The sequence below is a fragment of the Odontesthes bonariensis genome, chromosome 3 (genome assembly GCF_027942865.1).
Source record: "Odontesthes bonariensis isolate fOdoBon6 chromosome 3, fOdoBon6.hap1, whole genome shotgun sequence".
Classification (NCBI taxonomy): domain Eukaryota; kingdom Metazoa; phylum Chordata; class Actinopteri; order Atheriniformes; family Atherinopsidae; genus Odontesthes; species Odontesthes bonariensis.
This window is the reverse complement of record NC_134508.1, coordinates 20,829,028-20,855,073: the sequence shown is the minus strand read 5'-3', so window position 1 is coordinate 20,855,073 and position 26,046 is coordinate 20,829,028. Positions and strand designations below refer to the sequence as shown.

The 26,046-nt window shown below is 43.2% G+C and overlaps 22 non-coding genes across 22 annotated transcripts; all 22 read right to left on the bottom strand.

Annotated features, from left to right (window-relative positions):
• Window positions 1-996: 996 nt before the first annotated feature.
• On the bottom strand, window positions 997-1,069 carry trnai-gau (transfer RNA isoleucine (anticodon GAU)). The gene has a single exon. It is a non-coding gene; the product is annotated as a tRNA-Ile (tRNA).
• A 553-nt stretch (window positions 1,070-1,622) lies between these two features.
• trnai-gau (transfer RNA isoleucine (anticodon GAU)) lies at window positions 1,623-1,695 on the bottom strand. Its single transcript has one exon. It is a non-coding gene; the product is annotated as a tRNA-Ile (tRNA).
• Window positions 1,696-4,420: 2,725 nt separating this feature from the next.
• Window positions 4,421-4,493, bottom strand: trnaf-gaa (transfer RNA phenylalanine (anticodon GAA)). Its single transcript has one exon. It is a non-coding gene; the product is annotated as a tRNA-Phe (tRNA).
• A 757-nt stretch (window positions 4,494-5,250) lies between these two features.
• trnaf-gaa (transfer RNA phenylalanine (anticodon GAA)) lies at window positions 5,251-5,323 on the bottom strand. Its single transcript has one exon. It is a non-coding gene; the product is annotated as a tRNA-Phe (tRNA).
• Window positions 5,324-6,080: 757 nt separating this feature from the next.
• Window positions 6,081-6,153, bottom strand: trnaf-gaa (transfer RNA phenylalanine (anticodon GAA)). Its single transcript has one exon. It is a non-coding gene; the product is annotated as a tRNA-Phe (tRNA).
• A 308-nt stretch (window positions 6,154-6,461) lies between these two features.
• Window positions 6,462-6,534, bottom strand: trnaf-gaa (transfer RNA phenylalanine (anticodon GAA)). Its single transcript has one exon. It is a non-coding gene; the product is annotated as a tRNA-Phe (tRNA).
• Window positions 6,535-7,947: 1,413 nt separating this feature from the next.
• On the bottom strand, window positions 7,948-8,020 carry trnaf-gaa (transfer RNA phenylalanine (anticodon GAA)). The gene has a single exon. It is a non-coding gene; the product is annotated as a tRNA-Phe (tRNA).
• A 1,971-nt stretch (window positions 8,021-9,991) lies between these two features.
• On the bottom strand, window positions 9,992-10,064 carry trnaf-gaa (transfer RNA phenylalanine (anticodon GAA)). Its single transcript has one exon. It is a non-coding gene; the product is annotated as a tRNA-Phe (tRNA).
• A 757-nt stretch (window positions 10,065-10,821) lies between these two features.
• Window positions 10,822-10,894, bottom strand: trnaf-gaa (transfer RNA phenylalanine (anticodon GAA)). The gene has a single exon. It is a non-coding gene; the product is annotated as a tRNA-Phe (tRNA).
• A 757-nt stretch (window positions 10,895-11,651) lies between these two features.
• trnaf-gaa (transfer RNA phenylalanine (anticodon GAA)) lies at window positions 11,652-11,724 on the bottom strand. The gene has a single exon. It is a non-coding gene; the product is annotated as a tRNA-Phe (tRNA).
• Window positions 11,725-12,032: 308 nt separating this feature from the next.
• Window positions 12,033-12,105, bottom strand: trnaf-gaa (transfer RNA phenylalanine (anticodon GAA)). Its single transcript has one exon. It is a non-coding gene; the product is annotated as a tRNA-Phe (tRNA).
• A 1,658-nt stretch (window positions 12,106-13,763) lies between these two features.
• On the bottom strand, window positions 13,764-13,836 carry trnai-gau (transfer RNA isoleucine (anticodon GAU)). The gene has a single exon. It is a non-coding gene; the product is annotated as a tRNA-Ile (tRNA).
• A 553-nt stretch (window positions 13,837-14,389) lies between these two features.
• On the bottom strand, window positions 14,390-14,462 carry trnai-gau (transfer RNA isoleucine (anticodon GAU)). Its single transcript has one exon. It is a non-coding gene; the product is annotated as a tRNA-Ile (tRNA).
• Window positions 14,463-16,776: 2,314 nt separating this feature from the next.
• On the bottom strand, window positions 16,777-16,849 carry trnaf-gaa (transfer RNA phenylalanine (anticodon GAA)). Its single transcript has one exon. It is a non-coding gene; the product is annotated as a tRNA-Phe (tRNA).
• Window positions 16,850-17,606: 757 nt separating this feature from the next.
• On the bottom strand, window positions 17,607-17,679 carry trnaf-gaa (transfer RNA phenylalanine (anticodon GAA)). Its single transcript has one exon. It is a non-coding gene; the product is annotated as a tRNA-Phe (tRNA).
• A 757-nt stretch (window positions 17,680-18,436) lies between these two features.
• Window positions 18,437-18,509, bottom strand: trnaf-gaa (transfer RNA phenylalanine (anticodon GAA)). The gene has a single exon. It is a non-coding gene; the product is annotated as a tRNA-Phe (tRNA).
• A 308-nt stretch (window positions 18,510-18,817) lies between these two features.
• Window positions 18,818-18,890, bottom strand: trnaf-gaa (transfer RNA phenylalanine (anticodon GAA)). The gene has a single exon. It is a non-coding gene; the product is annotated as a tRNA-Phe (tRNA).
• Window positions 18,891-20,303: 1,413 nt separating this feature from the next.
• On the bottom strand, window positions 20,304-20,376 carry trnaf-gaa (transfer RNA phenylalanine (anticodon GAA)). Its single transcript has one exon. It is a non-coding gene; the product is annotated as a tRNA-Phe (tRNA).
• A 1,971-nt stretch (window positions 20,377-22,347) lies between these two features.
• trnaf-gaa (transfer RNA phenylalanine (anticodon GAA)) lies at window positions 22,348-22,420 on the bottom strand. The gene has a single exon. It is a non-coding gene; the product is annotated as a tRNA-Phe (tRNA).
• Window positions 22,421-23,177: 757 nt separating this feature from the next.
• Window positions 23,178-23,250, bottom strand: trnaf-gaa (transfer RNA phenylalanine (anticodon GAA)). The gene has a single exon. It is a non-coding gene; the product is annotated as a tRNA-Phe (tRNA).
• Window positions 23,251-24,007: 757 nt separating this feature from the next.
• Window positions 24,008-24,080, bottom strand: trnaf-gaa (transfer RNA phenylalanine (anticodon GAA)). The gene has a single exon. It is a non-coding gene; the product is annotated as a tRNA-Phe (tRNA).
• A 308-nt stretch (window positions 24,081-24,388) lies between these two features.
• On the bottom strand, window positions 24,389-24,461 carry trnaf-gaa (transfer RNA phenylalanine (anticodon GAA)). The gene has a single exon. It is a non-coding gene; the product is annotated as a tRNA-Phe (tRNA).
• Between the last annotated feature and the right edge of the window lie 1,585 nt (window positions 24,462-26,046).

Below are 26,046 nucleotides of genomic sequence, written 5' to 3'. Positions count from 1 at the left end.
GGGATTGAACCAGTGACCTTCAGATCTTCAGTCTGACGCTCTCCCAACTGAGCTATTTCGGCTAGGAAGGGCTAAAATGACCGTTTTCATTTGGAAAGTAAAACCGGGAGCTCGCTCCTTGGAGCGGAGAAGACAAAGCTGGGGAGCCAGATAAAGGCCACAAAAATGCAATATTTGACGGTTGTAGCCTCGTGTGTTTTCATTAATGCAGGTTTTTGGAGATAATTCCTTTTTACCAGTTCACTTTCCTAACATGGGCTGTTGTTCCCTCTTGACAAACATCCACAATTCATAGTAGTCTTATCCGAAACCCGGGATTGAACCAGTGACCTTCAGATCTTCAGTCTGACGCTCTCCCAACTGAGCTATTTCGGCTAGGAAGGGCTAAAATGACCGTTTTCATTTGGAAAGTAAAACCAGGACCTCGCTCCGTGAAGCGCAGACGACAAAGCTGGGGAGCCAGATAAAGGCCACAAAAATGCAATATTTGACGGTTGTAGCCTCCTGTGTTTTCATTAATTTAGGTTTTTGGAGATAATTCCTTTTTACCAGTTCACTTTCCTACCAGCCTCGTGTGTTTTCATTAATCTAGGTTTTTTGAGATAATTCCTTTTTACCAGTTCACTTTCCTAACATGGGCTGTTGTTCCCTCTTGACAAACATCCACAATTCATAGTAGTCTTTGCCGAAACCCGGGATTGAACCAGTGACCTTAAGATCTTCAGTCTGACGCTCTCCCAACTGAGCTATTACGGCTAGGAAGGGCTAAAATGGCCGTTTTCATTTGGAAAGTAAAACCAGGACCTCGCTCCGTGGAGCGGAGACGACAAAGCTGGGGAGCCAGATAAAGGCCACAAAAATGCAATATTTGACGGTTGTAGCCTCCTGTGTTTTCATTTCTTTAGGTTTTTTGAGATAATTCCTTTTTACCAGTTCACTTTCCTAACATGGGCTGTTGTTCCCTCTTGACAAACATCCACAATTCATAGTAGTCTTATCCGAAACCCGGGATTGAACCAGTGACCTTCAGATCATCAGTCTGACGCTCTCCCAACTGAGCTATTTCGGCTAGGAAGGGCTAAAATGGCCGTTTTCATTTGGAAAGTAAAACCAGGAGCTCGCTCCTTGGAGCGGAGAAGACAAAGCTGGGGAGCCAGATAAAGGCCACAAAAATGCAATATTTGACGGTTGTAGCCTCCTGTGTTTTCATTCATCTAGGTTTTTGGAGATAATTCCTTTTTACCAGTTCACTTTCCTAACATGGGCTGTTGTTCCCTCTTGACAAACATCCACAATTCATAGTAGTCTTTGCCGAAACCCGGGATTGAACCAGGGACCTTCAGATCTTCAGTCTGACGCTCTCCCAACTGAGCTATTACGGCTAGGAAGGGCTAAAATGGCCGTTTTCATTTGGAAAGTAAAACCAGGACCTCGCTCCGTGGAGCGGAGACGACAAAGCTGGGGAGCCAGATAAAGGCCACAAAAATGCAATATTTGACGGTTGTAGCCTCCTGTGTTTTCATTCATCTAGGTTTTTGGAGATAATTCCTTTTTACCAGTTCACTTTCCTAACATGGGCTGTTGTTCCCTCTTGACAAACATCCACAATTCATAGTAGTCTTTGCTGAAACCCGGGATTGAACCAGGGACCTTCAGATCATCAGTCTGACGCTCTCCCAACTGAGCTATTTCGGCTAGGAAGGGCTAAAATGGCCGTTTTCATTTGGAAAGTAAAACCGGGAGCTCGCTCCTTGGAGCGGAGAAGACAAAGCTGGGGAGCTAGATAAAGGCCACAAAAATGCAATATTTGACGGTTGTAGCCTCCTGTGTTTTCATTAATCTAGGTTTTTGGAGATAATTCCTTTTTACCATTTCACTTTCCTACCAGCCTCGTGTGTTTTCATTAATCTAGGTTTTTTGAGATAATTCCTTTTTACCAGTTCACTTTCCTAACATGGGCTGTGTTTCCCTCTTGACAAACATCCAAAATTCATAGTAGTCTTTGCCGAAACCCGGGATTGAACCAGTGACCTTCAGGGCTAAAGGGCTAAAATGGCCGTTTTCATTTGGAAAGTAAAACCAGGACCTCGCTCCGTGGAGCGTAGACGACAAAGCTGGGGATTCAGATAAAGGCCACAAAAATGCAATATTTTACGGTTGTAGCCTCGTGTGTTTTCATTAATGCAGGTTTTTGGAGATAATTCCTTTTTACCAGTTCACTTTCCTAACATAGGCTGTTGTTCCCTCTTGACAAACATCCACAATTCATAGTAGTCTTATCCGAAACCCGGGATTGAACCAGTGACCTTCAGATCTTCAGCCTGACGCTCTCCCAACTGAGCTATTTCGGCTAGGAAGGGCTAAGATGGCCGTTTTCATTTGGAAAGTAAAACCAGGACCTCGCTCCGTGAAGCGCAGACGACAAAGCTGGGGAGCCAGATAAAGGCCACAAAAATGCAATATTTGACGGTTGTAGCCTCCTGTGTTTTCATTAATCTAGGTTTTTGGAGATAATTCCTTTTTACCAGTTCACTTTCCTACCAGCCTCGTGTGTTTTCATTAATCTAGGTTTTTTGAGATAATTCCTTTTTACCAGTTCACTTTCCTAACATGGGCTGTTGTTCCCTCTTGACAAACATCCACAATTCATAGTAGTCTTTGCCGAAACCCGGGATTGAACCAGTGACCTTAAGATCTTCAGTCTGACGCTCTCCCAACTGAGCTATTACGGCTAGGAAGGGCTAAAATGGCCGTTTTCATTTGGAAAGTAAAACCAGGACCTCGCTCCGTGGAGCGGAGACGACAAAGCTGGGGAGCCAGATAAAGGCCACAAAAATGCAATATTTGACGGTTGTAGCCTCCTGTGTTTTCATTCATCTAGGTTTTTGGAGATAATTCCTTTTTACCAGTTCACTTTCCTAACATGGGCTGTTGTTCCCTCTTGACAAACATCCACAATTCATAGTAGTCTTTAACGAAACCCGGGATTGAACCAGTGACCTTCAGATCTTCAATCTGACGCTCTCCCAACTGAACTATTTCGGCTAGGAAGGGCTAAAATGGCCGTTTTCATTTGGAAAGTAAAACCAGGACCTCGCTCCGTGGAGCGTAGACGACAAAGCTGGGGAGCCAGATAAAGGCCACAAAAATGCAATATTTGACGGTTGTAGCCTCCTGTGTTTTCATTAATCTAGGTTTTTGGAGATAATTCCTTTTTACCAGTTCATTTTTCTAACATGGGCTGTTGTTCCCTACTGACAAACATCCACAATTCATAGTAGTCTTTGCCGAAACCCGGGATTGAACCAGTGACCTTCAGGGCTAAAGGGCTAAAATGGCCGTTTTCATTTGGAAAGTAAAACCAGGACCTCGCTCCGTGGAGCGTAGACGACAAAGCTGGGGAGCCAGATAAAGGCCACAAAAATGCAATATTTGACGGTAGTAGCCTCCTGTGTTTTCATTAATCTAGGTTTTTGGAGATAATTCCTTTTTACCAGTTCACTTTCCTACCAGCCTCGTGTGTTTTCATTAATGCAGGTTTTTAGAGATAATTCCTTTTTACCATTTCACTTTCCTACCAGCCTCGTGTGTTTTCATTAATCTAGGTTTTTTGAGATAATTCCTTTTTACCAGTTCACTTTCCTAACATGGGCTGTGTTTCCCTCTTGACAAACATCCAAAATTCATAGTAGTCTTTGCCGAAACCCGGGATTGAACCAGTGACCTTCAGGGCTAAAGGGCTAAAATGGCCGTTTTCATTTGGAAAGTAAAACCAGGACCTCGCTCCGTGGAGCGTAGACGACAAAGCTGGGGATTCAGATAAAGGCCACAAAAATGCAATATTTTACGGTTGTAGCCTCCTGTGTTTTCATTAATCTAGGTTTTTGGAGATAATTCCTTTTTACCAGTTCATTTTTCTAACATGAGCTGTTGTTCCCTACTGACAAACATCCACAATTCATAGTAGTCTTTGCTGAAACCCGGGATTGAACCAGTGACCTTCAGATCTTCAGTCTGACGCTCTCCCAACTGAGCTATTTCGGCTAGGAAGGGCTAAAATGACCGTTTTCATTTGGAAAGTAAAACCGGGAGCTCGCTCCTTGGAGCGGAGAAGACAAAGCTGGGGAGCCAGATAAAGGCCACAAAAATGCAATATTTGACGGTTGTAGCCTCGTGTGTTTTCATTAATCTAGGTTTTTGGAGATAATTCCTTTTTACCAGTTCACTTTCCTACCAGCCTCGTGTGTTTTCATTAATCTAGATTTTTTGAGATAATTCCTTTTTACCAGTTCACTTTCCTACCAGCCTCGTGTGTTTTCATTAATCTAGGTTTTTTGAGATAATTCCTTTTTACCAGTTCACTTTCCTAACATGGGATGTTGTTCCCTACTGACAAACATCCAAAATTCATAGTAGTCTTTGCCGAAACCCGGGATTGAACCAGGGACCTTCAGATCTTCAGTCTGACGCTCTCCCAACTGAGCTATTTCGGCTAGGAAGGGCTAAAATGGCCGTTTTCATTTGGAAAGTAAAACCGGCAGCTCGCTCCGCGGAGCGGAGACGACAAAGCTGGGGAGCCAGATAAAGGCCACAAAAATGCAATATTTGACGGTTGTAGCCTCCTGTGTTTTCATTAATCTAGGTTTTTGGAGATAATTCCTTTTTACCAGTTCACTTTCCTACCAGCCTCGTGTGTTTTCATTAATCTAGGTTTTTGGAGATAATTCATTTTTAACAGTTCACTTTCCTAACATGGGCTGTTGTTCCCTCTTGACAAACATCCACAATTCATAGTAGTCTTTGCCGAAACCCGGGATTGAACTAGTGACCTTCAGATCTTCAGTCTGACGCTCTCCCAACTGAACTATTTCGGCTAGGAAGGGCTAAAATGGCCGTTTTCATTTGGAAAGTAAAACCAGGACCTCGCTCCGTGGAGCGTAGACGACAAAGCTGGGGAGCCAGATAAAGGCCACAAAAATGCAATATTTGACGGTTGTAGCCTCCTGTGTTTTCATTAATCTAGGTTTTTGGAGATAATTCCTTTTTACCAGTTCACTTTCCTACCAGCCTCGTGTGTTTTCATTAATGCAGGTTTTTAGAGATAATTCCTTTTTACCATTTCACTTTCCTACCAGCCTCGTGTGTTTTCATTAATCTAGATTTTTTGAGATAATTCCTTTTTACCAGTTCACTTTCCTAACATGGGCTGTTGTTCCCTACTGACAAACATCCAAAATTCATAGTAGTCTTTGCCGAAACCCGGGATTGAACCAGGGACCTTCAGATCTTCAGTCTGACGCTCTCCCAACTGAGCTATTTCGGCTAGGAAGGGCTAAAATGGCCGTTTTCATTTGGAAAGTAAAACCGGCAGCTCGCTCCGCGGAGCGTAGAAGACAAAGCTGGGGAGCCAGATAAAGGCCACAAAAATGCAATATTTGACGGTTGTAGCCTCCTGTGTTTTCATTAATTTAGGTTTTTGGAGATAATTCCATTTTACCAGTTCACTTTCCTACCAGCCTCCTGTGTTTTCATTAATCTAGGTTTTTGGAGATAATTCCTTTTTACTAGTTCACTTTCCTAACATGGGCTGTTGTTCCCTCTTGACAAACATCCACAATTCATAGTAGTCTTTGCCGAAACCCGGGACTGAACCAGGGACCTTCAGATCTTCAGTCTGACGCTCTCCCAACTGAGCTATTTCGGCTAGGAAGGGCTAAAATGGCCGTTTTCATCTGGAAAATAAAACCGGGAGCTCGCTCCTTGGAGCGGAGAAGACAAAGCTGGGGAGCCAGATAAAGGCCACAAAAATGCAATATTTGACGGTTGTAGCCTCGTGTGTTTTCATTAATCTAGGTTTTTGGAGATAATTCCTTTTTACCAGTTCACTTTCCTACCAGCCTCGTGTGTTTTCATTAATCTAGATTTTTTGAGATAATTCCTTTTTACCAGTTCACTTTCCTACCAGCCTCGTGTGTTTTCATTAATCTAGGTTTTTTGAGATAATTCCTTTTTACCAGTTCACTTTCCTAACATGGGATGTTGTTCCCTACTGACAAACATCCAAAATTCATAGTAGTCTTTGCCGAAACCCGGGATTGAACCAGGGACCTTCAGATCTTCAGTCTGACGCTCTCCCAACTGAGCTATTTCGGCTAGGAAGGGCTAAAATGGCCGTTTTCATTTGGAAAGTAAAACCGGCAGCTCGCTCCGCGGAGCGGAGACGACAAAGCTGGGGAGCCAGATAAAGGCCACAAAAATGCAATATTTGACGGTTGTAGCCTCCTGTGTTTTCATTAATCTAGGTTTTTGGAGATAATTCCTTTTTACCAGTTCACTTTCCTACCAGCCTCGTGTGTTTTCATTAATCTAGGTTTTTGGAGATAATTCATTTTTACCAGTTCACTTTCCTAACATGGGCTGTTGTTCCCTCTTGACAAACATCCACAATTCATAGTAGTCTTTGCCGAAACCCGGGATTGAACCAGGGACCTTCAGATCTTCAGTCTGACGCTCTCCCAACTGAGCTATTTCGGCTAGGAAGGGCTAAAATGGCCGTTTTCATTTGGAAAGTAAAACCGGGACATCGCTCCGTGGAGCGGAGACGACAAAGCTGGGGAGCCAGATAAAGGCCACAAAAATGCAATATTTGACGGTTGTAGCCTCCTGTGTTTTCATTAATCTAGGTTTTTGGAGATAATTCCTTTTTACCAGTTCACTTTCCTACCAGCCTCGTGTGTTTTCATTAAAGCAGGTTTTTAGAGATAATTCCTTTTTACCATTTCACTTTCCTACCAGCCTCGTGTGTTTTCATTAATCTAGGTTTTTTGAGATAATTCCTTTTTACCAGTTCACTTTCCTAACATGGGCTGTTGTTCCCTCTTGACAAACATCCAAAATTCATAGTAGTCTTTGCTGAAACCCGGGATTGAACCAGTGACCTTCAGGGCTAAAGGGCTAAAATGGCCGTTTTCATTTGGAAAGTAAAACCAGGACCTCGCTCCGTGGAGCGTAGACGACAAAGCTGGGGAGCCAGATAAAGGCCACAAAAATGCAATATTTGACGGTTGTAGCCTCGTGTGTTTTCATTAATGCAGGTTTTTGGAGATAATTCCTTTTTACCAGTTCACTTTCCTAACATAGGCTGTTGTTCCCTCTTGACAAACATCCACAATTCATAGTAGTCTTATCCGAAACCCGGGATTGAACCAGTGACCTTCAGATCTTCAGCCTGACGCTCTCCCAACTGAGCTATTTCGGCTAGGAAGGGCTAAGATGGCCGTTTTCATTTGGAAAGTAAAACCAGGACCTCGCTCCGTGAAGCGCAGACGACAAAGCTGGGGAGCCAGATAAAGGCCACAAAAATGCAATATTTGACGGTTGTAGCCTCCTGTGTTTTCATTAATCTAGGTTTTTGGAGATAATTCCTTTTTACCAGTTCACTTTCCTACCAGCCTCGTGTGTTTTCATTAATCTAGGTTTTTTGAGATAATTCCTTTTTACCAGTTCACTTTCCTAACATGGGCTGTTGTTCCCTCTTGACAAACATCCACAATTCATAGTAGTCTTTGCCGAAACCCGGGATTGAACCAGTGACCTTAAGATCTTCAGTCTGACGCTCTCCCAACTGAGCTATTACGGCTAGGAAGGGCTAAAATGGCCGTTTTCATTTGGAAAGTAAAACCAGGAACTCGCTCCGCGGAGCGGAGACGACAAAGCTGGGGAGCCAGATAAAGGCCACAAAAATGCAATATTTGACGGTTGTAGCCTCCTGTGTTTTCATTAATCTAGGTTTTTGGAGATAATTCCTTTTTACCAGTTCACTTTCCTACCAGCCTCGTGTGTTTTCATTAATCTAGGTTTTTGGAGATAATTCATTTTTACCAGTTCACTTTCCTAACATGGGCTGTTGTTCCCTCTTGACAAACATCCACAATTCATAGTAGTCTTTGCCGAAACCCGGGATTGAACCAGGGACCTTCAGATCTTCAGTCTGACGCTCTCCCAACTGAGCTATTTCGGCTAGGAAGGGCTAAAATGGCCGTTTTCATTTGGAAAGTAAAACCGGGAGCTCGCTCCTTGGAGCGGAGAAGACAAAGCTGGGGAGCCAGATAAAGGCCACAAAAATGCAATATTTGACGGTTGTAGCCTCGTGTGTTTTCATTAATGCAGGTTTTTGGAGATAATTCCTTTTTACCAGTTCACTTTCCTAACATAGGCTGTTGTTCCCTCTTGACAAACATCCACAATTCATAGTAGTCTTATCCGAAACCCGGGATTGAACCAGTGACCTTCAGATCTTCAGCCTGACGCTCTCCCAACTGAGCTATTTCGGCTAGGAAGGGCTAAGATGGCCGTTTTCATTTGGAAAGTAAAACCAGGACCTCGCTCCGTGAAGCGCAGACGACAAAGCTGGGGAGCCAGATAAAGGCCACAAAAATGCAATATTTGACGGTTGTAGCCTCCTGTGTTTTCATTAATTTAGGTTTTTGGAGATAATTCCTTTTTACCAGTTCACTTTCCTACCAGCCTCGTGTGTTTTCATTAATCTAGGTTTTTTGAGATAATTCCTTTTTACCAGTTCACTTTCCTAACATGGGCTGTTGTTCCCTCTTGACAAACATCCACAATTCATAGTAGTCTTTGCCGAAACCCGGGATTGAACCAGTGACCTTAAGATCTTCAGTCTGACGCTCTCCCAACTGAGCTATTACGGCTAGGAAGGGCTAAAATGGCCGTTTTCATTTGGAAAGTAAAACCAGGACCTCGCTCCGTGGAGCGGAGACGACAAAGCTGGGGAGCCAGATAAAGGCCACAAAAATGCAATATTTGACGGTTGTAGCCTCCTGTGTTTTCATTTCTTTAGGTTTTTGGAGATAATTCCTTTTTACCAGTTCACTTTCCTAACATGGGCTGTTGTTCCCTCTTGACAAACATCCACAATTCATAGTAGTCTTTAACGAAACCCGGGATTGAACCAGTGACCTTCAGATCTTCAATCTGACGCTCTCCCAACTGAACTATTTCGGCTAGGAAGGGCTAAAATGGCCGTTTTCATTTGGAAAGTAAAACCAGGACCTCGCTCCGTGGAGCGTAGACGACAAAGCTGGGGAGCCAGATAAAGGCCACAAAAATGCAATATTTGACGGTTGTAGCCTCCTGTGTTTTCATTAATCTAGGTTTTTGGAGATAATTCCTTTTTACCAGTTCATTTTTCTAACATGGGCTGTTGTTCCCTACTGACAAACATCCACAATTCATAGTAGTCTTTGCCGAAACCCGGGATTGAACCAGTGACCTTCAGGGCTAAAGGGCTAAAATGGCCGTTTTCATTTGGAAAGTAAAACCAGGACCTCGCTCCGTGGAGCGTAGACGACAAAGCTGGGGATTCAGATAAAGGCCACAAAAATGCAATATTTTACGGTTGTAGCCTCCTGTGTTTTCATTAATCTAGGTTTTTGGAGATAATTCCTTTTTACCAGTTCATTTTTCTAACATGAGCTGTTGTTCCCTACTGACAAACATCCACAATTCATAGTAGTCTTTGCTGAAACCCGGGATTGAACCAGTGACCTTCAGATCTTCAGTCTGACGCTCTCCCAACTGAGCTATTTCGGCTAGGAAGGGCTAAAATGACCGTTTTCATTTGGAAAGTAAAACCGGGAGCTCGCTCCTTGGAGCGGAGAAGACAAAGCTGGGGAGCCAGATAAAGGCCACAAAAATGCAATATTTGACGGTTGTAGCCTCGTGTGTTTTCATTAATCTAGGTTTTTGGAGATAATTCCTTTTTACCAGTTCACTTTCCTACCAGCCTCGTGTGTTTTCGTTAATCTAGATTTTTTGAGATAATTCCTTTTTACCAGTTCACTTTCCTACCAGCCTCGTGTGTTTTCATTAATCTAGGTTTTTTGAGATAATTCCTTTTTACCAGTTCACTTTCCTAACATGGGATGTTGTTCCCTACTGACAAACATCCAAAATTCATAGTAGTCTTTGCCGAAACCCGGGATTGAACCAGGGACCTTCAGATCTTCAGTCTGACGCTCTCCCAACTGAGCTATTTCGGCTAGGAAGGGCTAAAATGGCCGTTTTCATTTGGAAAGTAAAACCGGCAGCTCGCTCCGCGGAGCGGAGACGACAAAGCTGGGGAGCCAGATAAAGGCCACAAAAATGCAATATTTGACGGTTGTAGCCTCCTGTGTTTTCATTAATCTAGGTTTTTGGAGATAATTCCTTTTTACCAGTTCACTTTCCTACCAGCCTCGTGTGTTTTCATTAATCTAGGTTTTTGGAGATAATTCATTTTTACCAGTTCACTTTCCTAACATGGGCTGTTGTTCCCTCTTGACAAACATCCACAATTCATAGTAGTCTTTGCCGAAACCCGGGATTGAACTAGTGACCTTCAGATCTTCAGTCTGACGCTCTCCCAACTGAACTATTTCGGCTAGGAAGGGCTAAAATGGCCGTTTTCATTTGGAAAGTAAAACCAGGACCTCGCTCCGTGGAGCGTAGACGACAAAGCTGGGGAGCCAGATAAAGGCCACAAAAATGCAATATTTGACGGTTGTAGCCTCCTGTGTTTTCATTAATCTAGGTTTTTGGAGATAATTCCTTTTTACCAGTTCACTTTCCTACCAGCCTCGTGTGTTTTCATTAATGCAGGTTTTTAGAGATAATTCCTTTTTACCAGTTCACTTTCCTACCAGCCTCGTGTGTTTTCATTAATCTAGATTTTTTGAGATAATTCCTTTTTACCAGTTCACTTTCCTAACATGGGCTGTTGTTCCCTACTGACAAACATCCAAAATTCATAGTAGTCTTTGCCGAAACCCGGGATTGAACCAGGGACCTTCAGATCTTCAGTCTGACGCTCTCCCAACTGAGCTATTTCGGCTAGGAAGGGCTAAAATGGCCGTTTTCATTTGGAAAGTAAAACCGGCAGCTCGCTCCGCGGAGCGTAGAAGACAAAGCTGGGGAGCCAGATAAAGGCCACAAAAATGCAATATTTGACGGTTGTAGCCTCCTGTGTTTTCATTAATTTAGGTTTTTGGAGATAATTCCATTTTACCAGTTCACTTTCCTACCAGCCTCCTGTGTTTTCATTAATCTAGGTTTTTGGAGATAATTCCTTTTTACTAGTTCACTTTCCTAACATGGGCTGTTGTTCCCTCTTGACAAACATCCACAATTCATAGTAGTCTTTGCCGAAACCCGGGACTGAACCAGGGACCTTCAGATCTTCAGTCTGACGCTCTCCCAACTGAGCTATTTCGGCTAGGAAGGGCTAAAATGGCCGTTTTCATCTGGAAAATAAAACCGGGAGCTCGCTCCTTGGAGCGGAGAAGACAAAGCTGGGGAGCCAGATAAAGGCCACAAAAATGCAATATTTGACGGTTGTAGCCTCGTGTGTTTTCATTAATCTAGGTTTTTGGAGATAATTCCTTTTTACCAGTTCACTTTCCTACCAGCCTCGTGTGTTTTCATTAATCTAGATTTTTTGAGATAATTCCTTTTTACCAGTTCACTTTCCTACCAGCCTCGTGTGTTTTCATTAATCTAGGTTTTTTGAGATAATTCCTTTTTACCAGTTCACTTTCCTAACATGGGATGTTGTTCCCTACTGACAAACATCCAAAATTCATAGTAGTCTTTGCCGAAACCCGGGATTGAACCAGGGACCTTCAGATCTTCAGTCTGACGCTCTCCCAACTGAGCTATTTCGGCTAGGAAGGGCTAAAATGGCCGTTTTCATTTGGAAAGTAAAACCGGCAGCTCGCTCCGCGGAGCGGAGACGACAAAGCTGGGGAGCCAGATAAAGGCCACAAAAATGCAATATTTGACGGTTGTAGCCTCCTGTGTTTTCATTAATCTAGGTTTTTGGAGATAATTCCTTTTTACCAGTTCACTTTCCTACCAGCCTCGTGTGTTTTCATTAATCTAGGTTTTTGGAGATAATTCATTTTTACCAGTTCACTTTCCTAACATGGGCTGTTGTTCCCTCTTGACAAACATCCACAATTCATAGTAGTCTTTGCCGAAACCCGGGATTGAACCAGGGACCTTCAGATCTTCAGTCTGACGCTCTCCCAACTGAGCTATTTCGGCTAGGAAGGGCTAAAATGGCCGTTTTCATTTGGAAAGTAAAACCGGGACATCGCTCCGTGGAGCGGAGACGACAAAGCTGGGGAGCCAGATAAAGGCCACAAAAATGCAATATTTGACGGTTGTAGCCTCCTGTGTTTTCATTAATCTAGGTTTTTGGAGATAATTCCTTTTTACCAGTTCACTTTCCTACCAGCCTCGTGTGTTTTCATTAAAGCAGGTTTTTAGAGATAATTCCTTTTTACCATTTCACTTTCCTACCAGCCTCGTGTGTTTTCATTAATCTAGGTTTTTTGAGATAATTCCTTTTTACCAGTTCACTTTCCTAACATGGGCTGTTGTTCCCTCTTGACAAACATCCAAAATTCATAGTAGTCTTTGCTGAAACCCGGGATTGAACCAGTGACCTTCAGGGCTAAAGGGCTAAAATGGCCGTTTTCATTTGGAAAGTAAAACCAGGACCTCGCTCCGTGGAGCGTAGACGACAAAGCTGGGGAGCCAGATAAAGGCCACAAAAATGCAATATTTGACGGTTGTAGCCTCCTGTGTTTTCATTAATCTAGGTTTTTGGAGATAATTCCTTTTTACCAGTTCATTTTTCTAACATGAGCTGTTGTTCCCTACTGACAAACATCCACAATTCATAGTAGTCTTTGCTGAAACCCGGGATTGAACCAGTGACCTTCAGATCTTCAGTCTGACGCTCTCCCAACTGAGCTATTTCGGCTAGGAAGGGCTAAAATGACCGTTTTCATTTGGAAAGTAAAACCGGGAGCTCGCTCCTTGGAGCGGAGAAGACAAAGCTGGGGAGCCAGATAAAGGCCACAAAAATGCAATATTTGACGGTTGTAGCCTCGTGTGTTTTCATTAATGCAGGTTTTTGGAGATAATTCCTTTTTACCAGTTCACTTTCCTAACATGGGCTGTTGTTCCCTCTTGACAAACATCCACAATTCATAGTAGTCTTATCCGAAACCCGGGATTGAACCAGTGACCTTCAGATCTTCAGTCTGACGCTCTCCCAACTGAGCTATTTCGGCTAGGAAGGGCTAAAATGACCGTTTTCATTTGGAAAGTAAAACCAGGACCTCGCTCCGTGAAGCGCAGACGACAAAGCTGGGGAGCCAGATAAAGGCCACAAAAATGCAATATTTGACGGTTGTAGCCTCCTGTGTTTTCATTAATTTAGGTTTTTGGAGATAATTCCTTTTTACCAGTTCACTTTCCTACCAGCCTCGTGTGTTTTCATTAATCTAGGTTTTTTGAGATAATTCCTTTTTACCAGTTCACTTTCCTAACATGGGCTGTTGTTCCCTCTTGACAAACATCCACAATTCATAGTAGTCTTTGCCGAAACCCGGGATTGAACCAGTGACCTTAAGATCTTCAGTCTGACGCTCTCCCAACTGAGCTATTACGGCTAGGAAGGGCTAAAATGGCCGTTTTCATTTGGAAAGTAAAACCAGGACCTCGCTCCGTGGAGCGGAGACGACAAAGCTGGGGAGCCAGATAAAGGCCACAAAAATGCAATATTTGACGGTTGTAGCCTCCTGTGTTTTCATTTCTTTAGGTTTTTTGAGATAATTCCTTTTTACCAGTTCACTTTCCTAACATGGGCTGTTGTTCCCTCTTGACAAACATCCACAATTCATAGTAGTCTTATCCGAAACCCGGGATTGAACCAGTGACCTTCAGATCATCAGTCTGACGCTCTCCCAACTGAGCTATTTCGGCTAGGAAGGGCTAAAATGGCCGTTTTCATTTGGAAAGTAAAACCAGGAGCTCGCTCCTTGGAGCGGAGAAGACAAAGCTGGGGAGCCAGATAAAGGCCACAAAAATGCAATATTTGACGGTTGTAGCCTCCTGTGTTTTCATTCATCTAGGTTTTTGGAGATAATTCCTTTTTACCAGTTCACTTTCCTAACATGGGCTGTTGTTCCCTCTTGACAAACATCCACAATTCATAGTAGTCTTTGCCGAAACCCGGGATTGAACCAGGGACCTTCAGATCTTCAGTCTGACGCTCTCCCAACTGAGCTATTACGGCTAGGAAGGGCTAAAATGGCCGTTTTCATTTGGAAAGTAAAACCAGGACCTCGCTCCGTGGAGCGGAGACGACAAAGCTGGGGAGCCAGATAAAGGCCACAAAAATGCAATATTTGACGGTTGTAGCCTCCTGTGTTTTCATTCATCTAGGTTTTTGGAGATAATTCCTTTTTACCAGTTCACTTTCCTAACATGGGCTGTTGTTCCCTCTTGACAAACATCCACAATTCATAGTAGTCTTTGCTGAAACCCGGGATTGAACCAGGGACCTTCAGATCATCAGTCTGACGCTCTCCCAACTGAGCTATTTCGGCTAGGAAGGGCTAAAATGGCCGTTTTCATTTGGAAAGTAAAACCGGGAGCTCGCTCCTTGGAGCGGAGAAGACAAAGCTGGGGAGCTAGATAAAGGCCACAAAAATGCAATATTTGACGGTTGTAGCCTCCTGTGTTTTCATTAATCTAGGTTTTTGGAGATAATTCCTTTTTACCATTTCACTTTCCTACCAGCCTCGTGTGTTTTCATTAATCTAGGTTTTTTGAGATAATTCCTTTTTACCAGTTCACTTTCCTAACATGGGCTGTGTTTCCCTCTTGACAAACATCCAAAATTCATAGTAGTCTTTGCCGAAACCCGGGATTGAACCAGTGACCTTCAGGGCTAAAGGGCTAAAATGGCCGTTTTCATTTGGAAAGTAAAACCAGGACCTCGCTCCGTGGAGCGTAGACGACAAAGCTGGGGATTCAGATAAAGGCCACAAAAATGCAATATTTTACGGTTGTAGCCTCCTGTGTTTTCATTAATCTAGGTTTTTGGAGATAATTCCTTTTTACCAGTTCATTTTTCTAACATGAGCTGTTGTTCCCTACTGACAAACATCCACAATTCATAGTAGTCTTTGCTGAAACCCGGGATTGAACCAGTGACCTTCAGATCTTCAGTCTGACGCTCTCCCAACTGAGCTATTTCGGCTAGGAAGGGCTAAAATGACCGTTTTCATTTGGAAAGTAAAACCGGGAGCTCGCTCCTTGGAGCGGAGAAGACAAAGCTGGGGAGCCAGATAAAGGCCACAAAAATGCAATATTTGACGGTTGTAGCCTCGTGTGTTTTCATTAATGCAGGTTTTTGGAGATAATTCCTTTTTACCAGTTCACTTTCCTAACATGGGCTGTTGTTCCCTCTTGACAAACATCCACAATTCATAGTAGTCTTATCCGAAACCCGGGATTGAACCAGTGACCTTCAGATCTTCAGTCTGACGCTCTCCCAACTGAGCTATTTCGGCTAGGAAGGGCTAAAATGACCGTTTTCATTTGGAAAGTAAAACCAGGACCTCGCTCCGTGAAGCGCAGACGACAAAGCTGGGGAGCCAGATAAAGGCCACAAAAATGCAATATTTGACGGTTGTAGCCTCCTGTGTTTTCATTAATTTAGGTTTTTGGAGATAATTCCTTTTTACCAGTTCACTTTCCTACCAGCCTCGTGTGTTTTCATTAATCTAGGTTTTTTGAGATAATTCCTTTTTACCAGTTCACTTTCCTAACATGGGCTGTTGTTCCCTCTTGACAAACATCCACAATTCATAGTAGTCTTTGCCGAAACCCGGGATTGAACCAGTGACCTTAAGATCTTCAGTCTGACGCTCTCCCAACTGAGCTATTACGGCTAGGAAGGGCTAAAATGGCCGTTTTCATTTGGAAAGTAAAACCAGGACCTCGCTCCGTGGAGCGGAGACGACAAAGCTGGGGAGCCAGATAAAGGCCACAAAAATGCAATATTTGACGGTTGTAGCCTCCTGTGTTTTCATTTCTTTAGGTTTTTTGAGATAATTCCTTTTTACCAGTTCACTTTCCTAACATGGGCTGTGTTTCCCTCTTGACAAACATCCAAAATTCATAGTAGTCTTTGCCGAAACCCGGGATTGAACCAGTGACCTTCAGGGCTAAAGGGCTAAAATGGCCGTTTTCATTTGGAAAGTAAAACCAGGACCTCGCTCCGTGGAGCGTAGACGACAAAGCTGGGGATTCAGATAAAGGCCACAAAAATGCAATATTTTACGGTTGTAGCCTCCTGTGTTTTCATTAATCTAGGTTTTTGGAGATAATTCCTTTTTACCAGTTCATTTTTCTAACATGAGCTGTTGTTCCCTACTGACAAACATCCACAATTCATAGTAGTCTTTGCTGAAACCCGGGATTGAACCAGTGACCTTCAGATCTTCAGTCTGACGCTCTCCCAACTGAGCTATTTCGGCTAGGAAGGGCTAAAATGACCGTTTTCATTTGGAAAGTAAAACCGGGAGCTCGCTCCTTGGAGCGGAGAAGACAAAGCTGGGGAGCCAGATAAAGGCCACAAAAATGCAATATTTGACGGTTGTAGCCTCGTGTGTTTTCATTAATCTAGGTTTTTGGAGATAATTCCTTTTTACCAGTTCACTTTCCTACCAGCCTCGTGTGTTTTCATTAATCTAGATTTTTTGAGATAATTCCTTTTTACCAGTTCACTTTCCTACCAGCCTCGTGTGTTTTCATTAATCTAGGTTTTTTGAGATAATTCCTTTTTACCAGTTCACTTTCCTAACATGGGATGTTGTTCCCTACTGACAAACATCCAAAATTCATAGTAGTCTTTGCCGAAACCCGGGATTGAACCAGGGACCTTCAGATCTTCAGTCTGACGCTCTCCCAACTGAGCTATTTCGGCTAGGAAGGGCTAAAATGGCCGTTTTCATTTGGAAAGTAAAACCGGCAGCTCGCTCCGCGGAGCGGAGACGACAAAGCTGGGGAGCCAGATAAAGGCCACAAAAATGCAATATTTGACGGTTGTAGCCTCCTGTGTTTTCATTAATCTAGGTTTTTGGAGATAATTCCTTTTTACCAGTTCACTTTCCTACCAGCCTCGTGTGTTTTCATTAATCTAGGTTTTTGGAGATAATTCATTTTTAACAGTTCACTTTCCTAACATGGGCTGTTGTTCCCTCTTGACAAACATCCACAATTCATAGTAGTCTTTGCCGAAACCCGGGATTGAACTAGTGACCTTCAGATCTTCAGTCTGACGCTCTCCCAACTGAACTATTTCGGCTAGGAAGGGCTAAAATGGCCGTTTTCATTTGGAAAGTAAAACCAGGACCTCGCTCCGTGGAGCGTAGACGACAAAGCTGGGGAGCCAGATAAAGGCCACAAAAATGCAATATTTGACGGTTGTAGCCTCCTGTGTTTTCATTAATCTAGGTTTTTGGAGATAATTCCTTTTTACCAGTTCACTTTCCTACCAGCCTCGTGTGTTTTCATTAATGCAGGTTTTTAGAGATAATTCCTTTTTACCATTTCACTTTCCTACCAGCCTCGTGTGTTTTCATTAATCTAGATTTTTTGAGATAATTCCTTTTTACCAGTTCACTTTCCTAACATGGGCTGTTGTTCCCTACTGACAAACATCCAAAATTCATAGTAGTCTTTGCCGAAACCCGGGATTGAACCAGGGACCTTCAGATCTTCAGTCTGACGCTCTCCCAACTGAGCTATTTCGGCTAGGAAGGGCTAAAATGGCCGTTTTCATTTGGAAAGTAAAACCGGCAGCTCGCTCCGCGGAGCGTAGAAGACAAAGCTGGGGAGCCAGATAAAGGCCACAAAAATGCAATATTTGACGGTTGTAGCCTCCTGTGTTTTCATTAATTTAGGTTTTTGGAGATAATTCCATTTTACCAGTTCACTTTCCTACCAGCCTCCTGTGTTTTCATTAATCTAGGTTTTTGGAGATAATTCCTTTTTACTAGTTCACTTTCCTAACATGGGCTGTTGTTCCCTCTTGACAAACATCCACAATTCATAGTAGTCTTTGCCGAAACCCGGGACTGAACCAGGGACCTTCAGATCTTCAGTCTGACGCTCTCCCAACTGAGCTATTTCGGCTAGGAAGGGCTAAAATGGCCGTTTTCATCTGGAAAATAAAACCGGGAGCTCGCTCCTTGGAGCGGAGAAGACAAAGCTGGGGAGCCAGATAAAGGCCACAAAAATGCAATATTTGACGGTTGTAGCCTCGTGTGTTTTCATTAATCTAGGTTTTTGGAGATAATTCCTTTTTACCAGTTCACTTTCCTACCAGCCTCGTGTGTTTTCATTAATCTAGATTTTTTGAGATAATTCCTTTTTACCAGTTCACTTTCCTACCAGCCTCGTGTGTTTTCATTAATCTAGGTTTTTTGAGATAATTCCTTTTTACCAGTTCACTTTCCTAACATGGGATGTTGTTCCCTACTGACAAACATCCAAAATTCATAGTAGTCTTTGCCGAAACCCGGGATTGAACCAGGGACCTTCAGATCTTCAGTCTGACGCTCTCCCAACTGAGCTATTTCGGCTAGGAAGGGCTAAAATGGCCGTTTTCATTTGGAAAGTAAAACCGGCAGCTCGCTCCGCGGAGCGGAGACGACAAAGCTGGGGAGCCAGATAAAGGCCACAAAAATGCAATATTTGACGGTTGTAGCCTCCTGTGTTTTCATTAATCTAGGTTTTTGGAGATAATTCCTTTTTACCAGTTCACTTTCCTACCAGCCTCGTGTGTTTTCATTAATCTAGGTTTTTGGAGATAATTCATTTTTACCAGTTCACTTTCCTAACATGGGCTGTTGTTCCCTCTTGACAAACATCCACAATTCATAGTAGTCTTTGCCGAAACCCGGGATTGAACCAGGGACCTTCAGATCTTCAGTCTGACGCTCTCCCAACTGAGCTATTTCGGCTAGGAAGGGCTAAAATGGCCGTTTTCATTTGGAAAGTAAAACCGGGACATCGCTCCGTGGAGCGGAGACGACAAAGCTGGGGAGCCAGATAAAGGCCACAAAAATGCAATATTTGACGGTTGTAGCCTCCTGTGTTTTCATTAATCTAGGTTTTTGGAGATAATTCCTTTTTACCAGTTCACTTTCCTACCAGCCTCGTGTGTTTTCATTAAAGCAGGTTTTTAGAGATAATTCCTTTTTACCATTTCACTTTCCTACCAGCCTCGTGTGTTTTCATTAATCTAGGTTTTTTGAGATAATTCCTTTTTACCAGTTCACTTTCCTAACATGGGCTGTTGTTCCCTCTTGACAAACATCCAAAATTCATAGTAGTCTTTGCTGAAACCCGGGATTGAACCAGTGACCTTCAGGGCTAAAGGGCTAAAATGGCCGTTTTCATTTGGAAAGTAAAACCAGGACCTCGCTCCGTGGAGCGTAGACGACAAAGCTGGGGAGCCAGATAAAGGCCACAAAAATGCAATATTTGACGGTTGTAGCCTCGTGTGTTTTCATTAATGCAGGTTTTTGGAGATAATTCCTTTTTACCAGTTCACTTTCCTAACATAGGCTGTTGTTCCCTCTTGACAAACATCCACAATTCATAGTAGTCTTATCCGAAACCCGGGATTGAACCAGTGACCTTCAGATCTTCAGCCTGACGCTCTCCCAACTGAGCTATTTCGGCTAGGAAGGGCTAAGATGGCCGTTTTCATTTGGAAAGTAAAACCAGGACCTCGCTCCGTGAAGCGCAGACGACAAAGCTGGGGAGCCAGATAAAGGCCACAAAAATGCAATATTTGACGGTTGTAGCCTCCTGTGTTTTCATTAATCTAGGTTTTTGGAGATAATTCCTTTTTACCAGTTCACTTTCCTACCAGCCTCGTGTGTTTTCATTAATCTAGGTTTTTTGAGATAATTCCTTTTTACCAGTTCACTTTCCTAACATGGGCTGTTGTTCCCTCTTGACAAACATCCACAATTCATAGTAGTCTTTGCCGAAACCCGGGATTGAACCAGTGACCTTAAGATCTTCAGTCTGACGCTCTCCCAACTGAGCTATTACGGCTAGGAAGGGCTAAAATGGCCGTTTTCATTTGGAAAGTAAAACCAGGAACTCGCTCCGCGGAGCGGAGACGACAAAGCTGGGGAGCCAGATAAAGGCCACAAAAATGCAATATTTGACGGTTGTAGCCTCCTGTGTTTTCATTAATCTAGGTTTTTGGAGATAATTCCTTTTTACCAGTTCACTTTCCTACCAGCCTCGTGTGTTTTCATTAATCTAGGTTTTTGGAGATAATTCATTTTTACCAGTTCACTTTCCTAACATGGGCTGTTGTTCCCTCTTGACAAACATCCACAATTCATAGTAGTCTTTGCCGAAACCCGGGATTGAACCAGGGACCTTCAGATCTTCAGTCTGACGCTCTCCCAACTGAGCTATTTCGGCTAGGAAGGGCTAAAATGGCCGTTTTCATTTGGAAAGTAAAACCGGGAGCTCGCTCCTTGGAGCGGAGAAGACAAAGCTGGGGAGCCAGATAAAGGCCACAAAAATGCAATATTTGACGGTTGTAGCCTCGTGTGTTTTCATTAATGCAGGTTTTTGGAGATAATTCCTTTTTACCAGTTCACTTTCCTAACATAGGCTGTTGTTCCCTCTTGACAAACATCCACAATTCATAGTAGTCTTATCCGAAACCCGGGATTGAACCAGTGACCTTCAGATCTTCAGCCTGACGCTCTCCCAACTGAGCTATTTCGGCTAGGAAGGGCTAAGATGGCCGTTTTCATTTGGAAAGTAAAACCAGGACCTCGCTCCGTGAAGCGCAGACGACAAAGCTGGGGAGCCAGATAAAGGCCACAAAAATGCAATATTTGACGGTTGTAGCCTCCTGTGTTTTCATTAATTTAGGTTTTTGGAGATAATTCCTTTTTACCAGTTCACTTTCCTACCAGCCTCGTGTGTTTTCATTAATCTAGGTTTTTTGAGATAATTCCTTTTTACCAGTTCACTTTCCTAACATGGGCTGTTGTTCCCTCTTGACAAACATCCACAATTCATAGTAGTCTTTGCCGAAACCCGGGATTGAACCAGTGACCTTAAGATCTTCAGTCTGACGCTCTCCCAACTGAGCTATTACGGCTAGGAAGGGCTAAAATGGCCGTTTTCATTTGGAAAGTAAAACCAGGACCTCGCTCCGTGGAGCGGAGACGACAAAGCTGGGGAGCCAGATAAAGGCCACAAAAATGCAATATTTGACGGTTGTAGCCTCCTGTGTTTTCATTTCTTTAGGTTTTTGGAGATAATTCCTTTTTACCAGTTCACTTTCCTAACATGGGCTGTTGTTCCCTCTTGACAAACATCCACAATTCATAGTAGTCTTTAACGAAACCCGGGATTGAACCAGTGACCTTCAGATCTTCAATCTGACGCTCTCCCAACTGAACTATTTCGGCTAGGAAGGGCTAAAATGGCCGTTTTCATTTGGAAAGTAAAACCAGGACCTCGCTCCGTGGAGCGTAGACGACAAAGCTGGGGAGCCAGATAAAGGCCACAAAAATGCAATATTTGACGGTTGTAGCCTCCTGTGTTTTCATTAATCTAGGTTTTTGGAGATAATTCCTTTTTACCAGTTCATTTTTCTAACATGGGCTGTTGTTCCCTACTGACAAACATCCACAATTCATAGTAGTCTTTGCCGAAACCCGGGATTGAACCAGTGACCTTCAGGGCTAAAGGGCTAAAATGGCCGTTTTCATTTGGAAAGTAAAACCAGGACCTCGCTCCGTGGAGCGTAGACGACAAAGCTGGGGATTCAGATAAAGGCCACAAAAATGCAATATTTTACGGTTGTAGCCTCCTGTGTTTTCATTAATCTAGGTTTTTGGAGATAATTCCTTTTTACCAGTTCATTTTTCTAACATGAGCTGTTGTTCCCTACTGACAAACATCCACAATTCATAGTAGTCTTTGCTGAAACCCGGGATTGAACCAGTGACCTTCAGATCTTCAGTCTGACGCTCTCCCAACTGAGCTATTTCGGCTAGGAAGGGCTAAAATGACCGTTTTCATTTGGAAAGTAAAACCGGGAGCTCGCTCCTTGGAGCGGAGAAGACAAAGCTGGGGAGCCAGATAAAGGCCACAAAAATGCAATATTTGACGGTTGTAGCCTCGTGTGTTTTCATTAATCTAGGTTTTTGGAGATAATTCCTTTTTACCAGTTCACTTTCCTACCAGCCTCGTGTGTTTTCGTTAATCTAGATTTTTTGAGATAATTCCTTTTTACCAGTTCACTTTCCTACCAGCCTCGTGTGTTTTCATTAATCTAGGTTTTTTGAGATAATTCCTTTTTACCAGTTCACTTTCCTAACATGGGATGTTGTTCCCTACTGACAAACATCCAAAATTCATAGTAGTCTTTGCCGAAACCCGGGATTGAACCAGGGACCTTCAGATCTTCAGTCTGACGCTCTCCCAACTGAGCTATTTCGGCTAGGAAGGGCTAAAATGGCCGTTTTCATTTGGAAAGTAAAACCGGCAGCTCGCTCCGCGGAGCGGAGACGACAAAGCTGGGGAGCCAGATAAAGGCCACAAAAATGCAATATTTGACGGTTGTAGCCTCCTGTGTTTTCATTAATCTAGGTTTTTGGAGATAATTCCTTTTTACCAGTTCACTTTCCTACCAGCCTCGTGTGTTTTCATTAATCTAGGTTTTTGGAGATAATTCATTTTTACCAGTTCACTTTCCTAACATGGGCTGTTGTTCCCTCTTGACAAACATCCACAATTCATAGTAGTCTTTGCCGAAACCCGGGATTGAACTAGTGACCTTCAGATCTTCAGTCTGACGCTCTCCCAACTGAACTATTTCGGCTAGGAAGGGCTAAAATGGCCGTTTTCATTTGGAAAGTAAAACCAGGACCTCGCTCCGTGGAGCGTAGACGACAAAGCTGGGGAGCCAGATAAAGGCCACAAAAATGCAATATTTGACGGTTGTAGCCTCCTGTGTTTTCATTAATCTAGGTTTTTGGAGATAATTCCTTTTTACCAGTTCACTTTCCTACCAGCCTCGTGTGTTTTCATTAATGCAGGTTTTTAGAGATAATTCCTTTTTACCAGTTCACTTTCCTACCAGCCTCGTGTGTTTTCATTAATCTAGATTTTTTGAGATAATTCCTTTTTACCAGTTCACTTTCCTAACATGGGCTGTTGTTCCCTACTGACAAACATCCAAAATTCATAGTAGTCTTTGCCGAAACCCGGGATTGAACCAGGGACCTTCAGATCTTCAGTCTGACGCTCTCCCAACTGAGCTATTTCGGCTAGGAAGGGCTAAAATGGCCGTTTTCATTTGGAAAGTAAAACCGGCAGCTCGCTCCGCGGAGCGTAGAAGACAAAGCTGGGGAGCCAGATAAAGGCCACAAAAATGCAATATTTGACGGTTGTAGCCTCCTGTGTTTTCATTAATTTAGGTTTTTGGAGATAATTCCATTTTACCAGTTCACTTTCCTACCAGCCTCCTGTGTTTTCATTAATCTAGGTTTTTGGAGATAATTCCTTTTTACTAGTTCACTTTCCTAACATGGGCTGTTGTTCCCTCTTGACAAACATCCACAATTCATAGTAGTCTTTGCCGAAACCCGGGACTGAACCAGGGACCTTCAGATCTTCAGTCTGACGCTCTCCCAACTGAGCTATTTCGGCTAGGAAGGGCTAAAATGGCCGTTTTCATCTGGAAAATAAAACCGGGAGCTCGCTCCTTGGAGCGGAGAAGACAAAGCTGGGGAGCCAGATAAAGGCCACAAAAATGCAATATTTGACGGTTGTAGCCTCGTGTGTTTTCATTAATCTAGGTTTTTGGAGATAATTCCTTTTTACCAGTTCACTTTCCTACCAGCCTCGTGTGTTTTCATTAATCTAGATTTTTTGAGATAATTCCTTTTTACCAGTTCACTTTCCTACCAGCCTCGTGTGTTTTCATTAATCTAGGTTTTTTGAGATAATTCCTTTTTACCAGTTCACTTTCCTAACATGGGATGTTGTTCCCTACTGACAAACATCCAAAATTCATAGTAGTCTTTGCCGAAACCCGGGATTGAACCAGGGACCTTCAGATCTTCAGTCTGACGCTCTCCCAACTGAGCTATTTCGGCTAGGAAGGGCTAAAATGGCCGTTTTCATTTGGAAAGTAAAACCGGCAGCTCGCTCCGCGGAGCGGAGACGACAAAGCTGGGGAGCCAGATAAAGGCCACAAAAATGCAATATTTGACGGTTGTAGCCTCCTGTGTTTTCATTAATCTAGGTTTTTGGAGATAATTCCTTTTTACCAGTTCACTTTCCTACCAGCCTCGTGTGTTTTCATTAATCTAGGTTTTTGGAGATAATTCATTTTTACCAGTTCACTTTCCTAACATGGGCTGTTGTTCCCTCTTGACAAACATCCACAATTCATAGTAGTCTTTGCCGAAACCCGGGATTGAACCAGGGACCTTCAGATCTTCAGTCTGACGCTCTCCCAACTGAGCTATTTCGGCTAGGAAGGGCTAAAATGGCCGTTTTCATTTGGAAAGTAAAACCGGGACATCGCTCCGTGGAGCGGAGACGACAAAGCTGGGGAGCCAGATAAAGGCCACAAAAATGCAATATTTGACGGTTGTAGCCTCCTGTGTTTTCATTAATCTAGGTTTTTGGAGATAATTCCTTTTTACCAGTTCACTTTCCTACCAGCCTCGTGTGTTTTCATTAAAGCAGGTTTTTAGAGATAATTCCTTTTTACCATTTCACTTTCCTACCAGCCTCGTGTGTTTTCATTAATCTAGGTTTTTTGAGATAATTCCTTTTTACCAGTTCACTTTCCTAACATGGGCTGTTGTTCCCTCTTGACAAACATCCAAAATTCATAGTAGTCTTTGCTGAAACCCGGGATTGAACCAGTGACCTTCAGGGCTAAAGGGCTAAAATGGCCGTTTTCATTTGGAAAGTAAAACCAGGACCTCGCTCCGTGGAGCGTAGACGACAAAGCTGGGGAGCCAGATAAAGGCCACAAAAATGCAATATTTGACGGTTGTAGCCTCCTGTGTTTTCATTAATCTAGGTTTTTGGAGATAATTCCTTTTTACCAGTTCATTTTTCTAACATGAGCTGTTGTTCCCTACTGACAAACATCCACAATTCATAGTAGTCTTTGCTGAAACCCGGGATTGAACCAGTGACCTTCAGATCTTCAGTCTGACGCTCTCCCAACTGAGCTATTTCGGCTAGGAAGGGCTAAAATGACCGTTTTCATTTGGAAAGTAAAACCGGGAGCTCGCTCCTTGGAGCGGAGAAGACAAAGCTGGGGAGCCAGATAAAGGCCACAAAAATGCAATATTTGACGGTTGTAGCCTCGTGTGTTTTCATTAATGCAGGTTTTTGGAGATAATTCCTTTTTACCAGTTCACTTTCCTAACATGGGCTGTTGTTCCCTCTTGACAAACATCCACAATTCATAGTAGTCTTATCCGAAACCCGGGATTGAACCAGTGACCTTCAGATCTTCAGTCTGACGCTCTCCCAACTGAGCTATTTCGGCTAGGAAGGGCTAAAATGACCGTTTTCATTTGGAAAGTAAAACCAGGACCTCGCTCCGTGAAGCGCAGACGACAAAGCTGGGGAGCCAGATAAAGGCCACAAAAATGCAATATTTGACGGTTGTAGCCTCCTGTGTTTTCATTAATTTAGGTTTTTGGAGATAATTCCTTTTTACCAGTTCACTTTCCTACCAGCCTCGTGTGTTTTCATTAATCTAGGTTTTTTGAGATAATTCCTTTTTACCAGTTCACTTTCCTAACATGGGCTGTTGTTCCCTCTTGACAAACATCCACAATTCATAGTAGTCTTTGCCGAAACCCGGGATTGAACCAGTGACCTTAAGATCTTCAGTCTGACGCTCTCCCAACTGAGCTATTACGGCTAGGAAGGGCTAAAATGGCCGTTTTCATTTGGAAAGTAAAACCAGGACCTCGCTCCGTGGAGCGGAGACGACAAAGCTGGGGAGCCAGATAAAGGCCACAAAAATGCAATATTTGACGGTTGTAGCCTCCTGTGTTTTCATTTCTTTAGGTTTTTTGAGATAATTCC